Genomic DNA, 8,972 nt, shown 5'->3' with positions numbered 1-8,972 from the left:
TTCATAGGCTGATGAATTATTACTCTGTGTGAAGTCAGGGATTTTGTAACTTGGACACAGAGATGAAAAGGTTCCCATTGGTGGCTGATTCCATTTCTTGTAATACCAAGCAATGAGAACTCTAAGACTAATGCATTGACATTATTGAGCAGGGAATCTAACCAATGTTCCCTCTAATTTTTTCTGTCTATGTGCGGATTTTTTCCATCCATATGTGGAATAAATGTTTTAATATGCATTGAGGCATGTGTGAATGTGCACCACCATTGGGTTGGTTCTTTCTTCTATGGTTGGATTTCCCATTCTCCATGGGAATCAAACCCTCCATGCTATTTAAGCATTGATGGAAATGAGTTTGGACCCATCATACAGTCACAAATGTCCCCTTTCATTCCATAAAAGGGTAGTGGCAGGGGGACATTTTTAAGAGTAGGGCTGCTGACAAACCCCCGTTACGTTGTACACCCTGGGCGAGTGGGGCAGCAGCCAGGACCTCGAATTCAGAGCCAGCAGGTGGGTTCCCAGGTGTGGGGCCAGCAGCAAAGCCCACGGAGCATGGAGAGGAGGCCGGGAGCACTCCCTGCACCATTAGTTCCCATACTTATGGACAAGGGAAGACTGCCAATAAGAAAGAGAAGCATTCTGGAAAAGTAGCATAGGGCCAAGGACTGGCCCAGCAGATGGTGCTGCAAATCAGGATCAATGTACTTTGGAAGAACGGTTTGGGGACAGAGTACGAGTGGTTGAAGTGTGGATAATGGTTTGGGATGCCTCAACTTCTGAGTTGTCCAAATTGTGTCCTAATTTTCATGATGTGTTGAGTACTCACCTGATGAAAACGAAGGCACCCTGAACCAGAAGTTGAGGCCATTTCTCTCTTTCTTGAAGGTGGGGTAAAAGAGTTTACCAGCTTGAGGGTAAGATACTCCTGGATAATGAAGATATGAGTGAATTATGCAGTTTATCGCACACTCTGCGAAAGAGCTATTTTAGAGGACCTCCATATTTTTTATCAGGACTATTTTTCAGATCCTTTACCAGTAAAGCCATGTGCCCTCATTACTGAGGCTCAGATTTAGAAAAGCGAGCATGCAGTTTTGTATGGAAAATCCCTCGTGTGAACCTGCCGATGAGAATCAAACAGATGCCTACTTTTCGTTTCAGTCTGAGTCCAAAATGCCCAGGCCTTTCTGAAGGGGACAAAAATAGAACTGATACATTTACCAAACTTCTACCAAGTCAATATCCTCTCCGGGAGAGTAGCAAGAAGCCTGGATTCAGAACTGTGCTGTCAATGAACAGTAGTTATAGAAAAGTTAAACCAAAATTCCAAACCGCTCTCACAAAAGCGAAGGAGGAGTTGGGGAGGAGATGGACTAGCAAAGGGCATCATGTACTCAGAGCAAATTGCAAAAAGTTCACAGCGGCCAGTTGCTTTTTTACAGAGCTAGGAAGGGAGTGAGGTATGTGGCAGGGAGGCCTGAGAAGAGGAGGTTTGAGCAAATATGACAAGGGTCTGAAGAGGAGGTGTAGCTTTAAGGACAGAGAAAATGTTGGATCACCCAAGGTCTTGGAGGAGGGACTGGTAGGATTTGGATACAGCTTTTGTGCAGGGCTGGAATTTGAGCAGGAGCAGCTGGCCCAAGGAATAGCAATTTAAAAGGGCCTGGGGCTCCCGGTTGCCAGTACCACAGCAAAGGCAGTGACAGGAGCCACGGGCCTTTTAAATTGCTACTGGACCCCCCTGCAGGCAGTGCGGCAGGGCTGGTTGGGGGATGCTAGTCCCCAGTCCTGCCTCACCATGCCCAGGGTCCTGGCAATTCTGTGGGCAGCTCTGCTTGAGTGAGTAGACCAAGCAAGAGAGAAGGAGAGGAGTCAAAGATGATCTCTGCATTAGGGGCCTGAATGACTGGGAACATTGCAATGCTCTTGGACAAGAATAAGGGTTTTGATTTTTTTTCCCCCTGCAAGGTCAAAAATGTCCAGAAATTGTTGCCACTCTCTGTTGGCTCCTGAGTGACCAATGTGAAATGATTTAGTGATTCTGTCATTTAGTGATGACAGAAACCACTACAGCTCCCACTAGTGAGTTCACTTCAGTAAGTCTGAACATACCATGGACTGAGCACAATTTGAGGATCTACGCAAGGGCAGTCTGTCTGAGAGGCCTGCTGCTGTTCACCAGAGGACTAATCAGAGAACTTTGTTTTCCACAGTTGTCGAGCCATTTCCTTCCATGAGCACTAAATTATATTTCTATGGGTATAACCGCTCAATCCCTCAGAGTTCCCTTCTTATGCCCTGGAGTCCTTTCTGTCTCTCTTGTAATGAGTGTGTCCAGTTTTATTACAGGGTACAGAAAAAGTCACACGTGTGTCTTCCTAAGCCAGTCACCACTGCATATGGCTGGCAACAGACTTTTCTGGGCTCTTGGCACTGTAGTGGGAGCTTAGCTCTGGGGCCCCCCTGAAGGGGTGGGGCCTCGGGCAGAAGGGGCGGGACTAGGGACTAGTCTCGTTCAGCCAGCGATCAACAGTGCTCAGACTGCACCACATTGTACTCTGGTGCCATTTAAAAATTGCCAGGCCTGAGGGCAACTGCCTTCTTTGGCCCCGCTTGGCAGCAGCCATGCCACTGCAGTAATTATGATTTTAGGACCCAAAAGTCTCAATTCCCTTTAAACACCATCAAATTACTAGATACAAAATGGAAGAGCTGGAACTATCAAGCTGTAAAATAAATATCAGTCCCATTGCTATCAAACTTGATGACTCATAGAATCATAGACTTTAAGGTCAGAAGGGACCATTATGATCATCTAGTCTGACCCCCTGCACAGTGCAGGCCACAGAATCTCACCCACCCCTCCTAGAATAATCCTCTCGCCTATATCTCAGATATTGAAGCCTTCAAATACTTTGAAGACCCCAAGATGCAGAGAATCCTCCAGCTGTGATCTGTACCCCATGCTACAGAGGACGGCGAAAAACCTCCAGGGCCTCTGCCAATCTACCCTGGAGGAAAATTCCTTCCTGACCCCAAATATGGTCTTGGTAATCAATCGTTATTTATTTAAGATGCAATTATCATTCAAGTAAATCTAAAGCAACTGTATAACTAATTGCATATGCTTAAGATCCTTCATCTTCTTCCTTGCACTCCTGCTTTATTACTGCCTGCTGCACAAAGAGCTTAGAGTAGAAGCAGCCAAACCGTTTTGCTCTGTGAACTATACCAGGATAATAGAATGAGTCTCAGGGTAGTGGCTCTCTCTTGGATGTGACTCACTTACAATATTGTGTTGCCTTAGGTTCAGATTCTTATCCCTGGGCTGGCCCGTGGCTAAAGTGCTCAGGTAAAAGACGTGTCCCCAAACACTTCAGATCTGACCTGATCTTCAACAAAGAAAGATCAATCATAAAAATACATATGCAGAGTTAGCCAGAATTATTTGAACCTGAACAGGGTTGGTTTGAGTTGGCTCATTCTGCAAAGCAGATCTACACATTGCTACTGAAGGGGCCAAACCAGAGGGAAAAGTCTCGAATACATGGATGGTGGGTGAAACTAAGGCTGGAGGAGCCAAGCCTCCAGCCCCTCTTATTGCTGCCTGAGGCCTCTGTGGGAGCCAAGTGTCCTCCCCTGCATTGTAGGGGCAGGCTACGCCTCCCCAGTGGGCAGCATGCAGGCCCAGCCTTCCTCTCCTTCCTCAGCCTGGGAGCACAGAGTAGAGGGAAGGCAGGCAGCACCTGGCCCCTACCTTTGGCCCTGGAAGAAGCATGGGGGGAGGGCAGCAGCACACAGCCCCAGCCTTCCCCAGCCCCTCCCCTGGACAGAGTACAGACTGGGGAAGGGATATGGTCTATGTCTCCAGCCTTCCCCTGCCCCCAGACCACAGGCAGTCCTTACACCCCAGTCCTAGAAAGACTTGTGGCAATGGCCCCAGGCTTGGTGGGGCTGAAGCCCAGAAAATTCCCAGAGACTGGGGAAGATGCATTGAAAGGGCATCGGGGTGGCGTGCGGGTGGGGCCGGATTGGCAGTCTGGGAAGGCTAAACAAACTAACAAACAGAATTGTACATTATGGAGTAGTGATTAGGGCTTCTTTCTGTGCCAGATCAGATCACTCACACATTCACTACATATTGGTTTGTAGCATGTTAAATCGGAATTTAGTGTGAAATATTCCCCTGTCTATTCCTCTTGCTCTTGATCCAGTCACTGGAATTTGGATGCTTTGAAAATACTAGTTCCTAGTTTTTATTGTCCATATAAAGTCTATTGGAAAGCCTTTAAAACAAGTACAAATGGACTCGTCATCACCTGGACTCTTTAATGCCCAGGGTGTGCCACACAGGGAAAACCCGCAGGTTGGGAGAGCTTGAGAATTAATCTGGGTGCTAGACAAGACTGCTGTTTCTTGATCACCCTCCATTGAAAAGATTTTTCATGAATGATTTGTTTTGCCCTGAGCTGGCAAGGAAATGACAGACCAACCGTGATGTAATGTGTTTGTGTGCTTGGTCTATCCCATCACATTAATTTCATATCCACATAGTTCTTGATGAATTCTTTCCTATCTGCTTTCATCTTGCATATGATGAGAGAGTGTTTATTTCTTTACGGGGTAGAACATTAGCAGAATGTAATAGAAAATGTTGTTTCCTCTTTTTTTAACCATCCTATAGAGTTCTATAGCAGAGAGACCATTTTTTATTAAATCCAAAAAATGCAATCCAGAAGTAATTAGGTCCAGCTATGGGAAAGTCTCTGGAAAAGAGGAAATAAAACATTTCTGTAAAAATGTCAAGCTGCTCATCTTATTGTCTCAATTTTTTAATGATTAGATTTATTAAAATTATAGGCCTTGTTAGAGAGGGTTTGAATGACTAAACCCTTCAACACAAGCAACTGGTTCAAATCCAGCCTTATGCATCACCCTGGCAACTTGCCAGTGGAAGAGGCAGGTTTTATGTTGGTCTCAGGTATAGTGCTGAGCAAATGGGTAGATTTCCACAAATAATGGTCTGGCAAACAAAGGTTTATATTGTGTGATGAATGTTCAGTGACCCATGTGAAGTGAATTTGTGGTTCTCAAGCTTGTTCCTAGTGGACAAGCACTATGTGAAGTACCATTCCCAGAGCAATCTTTACTGCTGAGACAGGCAACATTGATCAAGCTGCTTGAAATTTACAAAAATATCCTGACCTTGGGGTGTGTATGGGCAGGGAAGAGAGGTTATTGCTTCATCTGACCTGGTTCCTAGCCCTAGGATAACTCCCCTGCATTCTGACTATGAATGAGTATATGGCTAGAAAAATAATGAGGGGTGTGTGTTGTCATCAAAATCCCATTGATTATTTCCCATCAAACACAGCATGATGCAGCTATATTTGTACCATGGCATTCACACCCTCTCTTTGTTGTTTACCAGGCCCCTTGATTTTCACATTCATTTCATTATGCCTAAGTGTAATTTTGTACTTTTTGAAGTGGAGCAGCAATAAGTGATGGATTTATATTTTCAGTTTAATAAAATGAGTTGAGAATGAATTTTCTAATTTAATGCAAACAAATATGGGAGTGAAATTTTTTGTGTGTTCATAAGGGGACTTACTTTGGGAGAGATTAACAACTTTGATTTCATAGAATCATAGAAGGATAGAACTGGAAGGGACATCTATAGGACATCAAGTCCAGCCCCCTGCCCTCATGGCAGAACAAGCACCATTCCTGATAGGGTTTTTTTCCAACCTGCTCTTAAATGTCTCTAATGACAGAGATTCCACAACCTCCCTAAGCAAGGGTATGTCTACACTACCACCCTAGTTCAAACTAGGGTGGTTAATGTAGGCAACCGGAGTTGCAAATGAAGCCCAGGATTTGAATTTCCCGGGCTTCATTTGCATATTGTCAGGTGCCGCCATTTTTAAATGTCTGCTAGTTCGGACTCCGTGCCCGCGGCTACACGCGGCACGAACTAGGTAGTTCGGATTAGGCTTCCTATTCCGAACTACTGGTACACCTCGTTCCACCCCAATTTATTCCAGTGCTTAACCACCCTGACAGGAAGTTTTTCCTAAAATCCAACCTAAACCTCCCTTGCTGCAATTTATACCTATTGCTTCTTGTCCTATCTTCAAATGTTAAAAAGAATATTTTTCCACCCTTCTCTTTGTAACAAACTTCCCCTCTTGGTCTTTTTGTTTTTCTGTTTTGTTTTGATATGAAGAGTTTCTAATGGTCTTTACAAAGTGATCTCTGGTTATATCTTACAATGTTTCCTCTTCAGTACACAGAGCCAACTTTGTATAACTAGATATGTTGTATTAATCGCCCAGTATCATTCCATCACTGGCCATCTTGCCTACTTCTGAATGTTCTACTTCCCCTTCACCAACGGTGACCCGAGTTCTTCTATTACCTTTGGGTTTATTAAACAGGAATTTTGTGGGCACTAATTTTAGTGCATGGTATAAAATAGCTCCGTAAGTGTTAGAATTATTGGTTATAGACAGCAGATTCAGAATTGTTATGGCCGGAGGACAGTATGTTAGTTTGTCCTCCTGGCTTGGCTTTGCAAGATTATAAGACCTTCAGCAGAGGCTTATGGAGTGAGGACTGGCTGTTAGAAGTAGTCCCATTCACTCATGGTGAAACAGATGATGTTTACCATCAGAAGTTAGGGGTCTCCACTGGAAGCATGGAGAATTACATACAAAGCCGTTCCGTCCATAGGACAATTTGGGGTGACTGCTATAGGCCCTGCACTTTGGGGGCTCTGTGGCTGCCACCTCAACTGTCCTATGGACAGGAGGAACCCGTGGAATGACAGGGGTCTGGCTTAGGGCTGCAGCAGCCGGAGTTGCTTGTCCCCCACTCGCTGTGGTAGCAGAATGCAGAGCAACCCAACAACCTATTCTGCCTCACCACGCCCTTCGTCACTAAACACAAATCTCTATGTATAATCGAATCATTTTGCAATTTGCTTCCTTCTTGCTCATCTCCAAGTGAGCAAATTCTTTTTGGGTTTTCAGATGCACAGAGACATGTTTTTCATTGGAAAAAGGGGTCACCACCTTTCAAACCAGTTCCTGTTTTATCCCAAAGGTCTCTGCTAATACTGGAGTCAGGTGCACAGCTGTTCTTATAGATGTTGCTTCCCCAATGTCATGAGTCACAGCTAGCGATTTTTTTGTGACGGTACTACCCAGTCAGAGCTTACCTGGAAAGAACGGAGTGTACCAGCACCTCTGTAATGAAAATGGTCGAGAGTCGGCTGGGCAGTATTTCTTAAAGGGGGCCACATCTCTTAAAAGGGCAATGCTGGGGTCCCACCACTGGGGGGTTTTTTATTTTATTTTTTTGCTCAACTACTTTTCCCCTGGAGTATTGGCACCTTTTTTTTTTTTTTTTTTCAAAAAAAGCACTGGTGTCGCAGCCATATTTATGTGTGCGTACACATATAAAATATGTACTCACATACATACACAGACCCCAATCACTTTGTAACAAGAACCAAGAGACACAGAGCACAGAGATTGTGCCTGCAAGCATCACAAATGCTGTATTCATTTCGTCTCTTTGATTTTAGTTTTGCCTATGTCCTGTGTTCCATGACAGTCCGCATCTCACTGACAGTCCCTCAGTTCCATTATAGATTTTAATATTATTGTGAAAGGAAAACTGCATAAACGCATCAACAGTTAACATGGAGAATCCAGGCTTTCTCATCTCTTACATCAGATGAATTGTGGGTCCCCCAGCATGTCTGGCCAGCCAGAGCAATGGTGATAGGCAATATTAAAAACAAATGCTAGTATGCACCAAGGGGCAGGAAGAATTGAATGAGTTATGGAAATGTAAATTAAGCCTCACTGTTATTGATTTACTGCTACAGGGTCACATTAGATTGTGAACATGGCTGTTCAGAGACCTTGTCTTGTTCCTTTTACATTTATGTAAACTTATTTCAGTTAAAAGAAAAGAGAACAAGAGGAGAAAAAAAATCGATTGAGACATAAAACAGATTTAATTTAGCTTGGGGAAAATCTGATCAAGGAAGGGAAATAATGGAGATAAAAGTAACCTCTGGCCCCCTGTAACATGAGAGGAGCTCTGGCCTGTCTTATGTTCATTAGAATTAATTAACAATGTTCTGCCAGTTTGAGGCACTGGGAGCTGGGGAGGGAGGGATTTGTTGCTGTTTTAAGAATGAATTTGACACACACAGAGCAAAAAAAAAAAAAAAAAAGAAAAAAAACAGCCAGTGATTGTTGAGGGGAGGGGTTGTTTTAACGGACAGATTGGCTGAAAGAACCAATGTTTTTAGTTTGACACGACAAAAGGAGGTGGTTAGCCAAACACTTCTTTGCAGTAGCAGTATGAATAGGGTTGGAGGGGGGTGAGGACAGAGGGGTTCATGCTGCACTATCAGTAAGAGCAAAGCGTATAACTGTAGTGATAAGAGCAAGGTTTTTAGTGAAGAGGCCTTTGCAGGTCTGGTGGCACTGGAACACTGGAAGGGGAATGAGCCAGTTTGTCTGAGCCCAGTCTTATGTGCACCCTCTACTGTTGGGGTCACGCATTCTGGATGCTGGATATGCAGGATGCCTCTCTTGTTTGTTACGTCATCCAAGGCATAGGCCAAAAGGATACTCTGGATAGCCAGTATCCCAGCTTCAGAACCCACAATAGAGGCTATCCATCATTTGCTGCTGTATTTCACTACAGGTTGAACCTCTCTCAACTGGGACTCTCTGATCCGACAACATCTGTGGTCTGGGAGGACCACAAATGTTGCTGGACCAGAGTCCTGGTGTAGTGCTAGAGACAGGTCCCCTGCAGGGGCTGGGAACCCAGCCAGGCTGACTGCAGGGGGCCAATGGCTGGGAGCCCTGTTACAGGAGTCCAGCTGAGCCAGCAGCGGGGCAACAGTGGGTTCCGGCAGGTTAGTGGTCTGCCTTGGTGGG

The sequence above is a fragment of the Pelodiscus sinensis genome, chromosome 14, assembly GCF_052426305.1.
Source record: "Pelodiscus sinensis isolate ZL-2025 chromosome 14, ASM5242630v1, whole genome shotgun sequence".
Lineage (NCBI taxonomy): Eukaryota > Metazoa > Chordata > Testudines > Trionychidae > Pelodiscus > Pelodiscus sinensis.
This window is presented reverse-complemented; position numbering follows the sequence as displayed.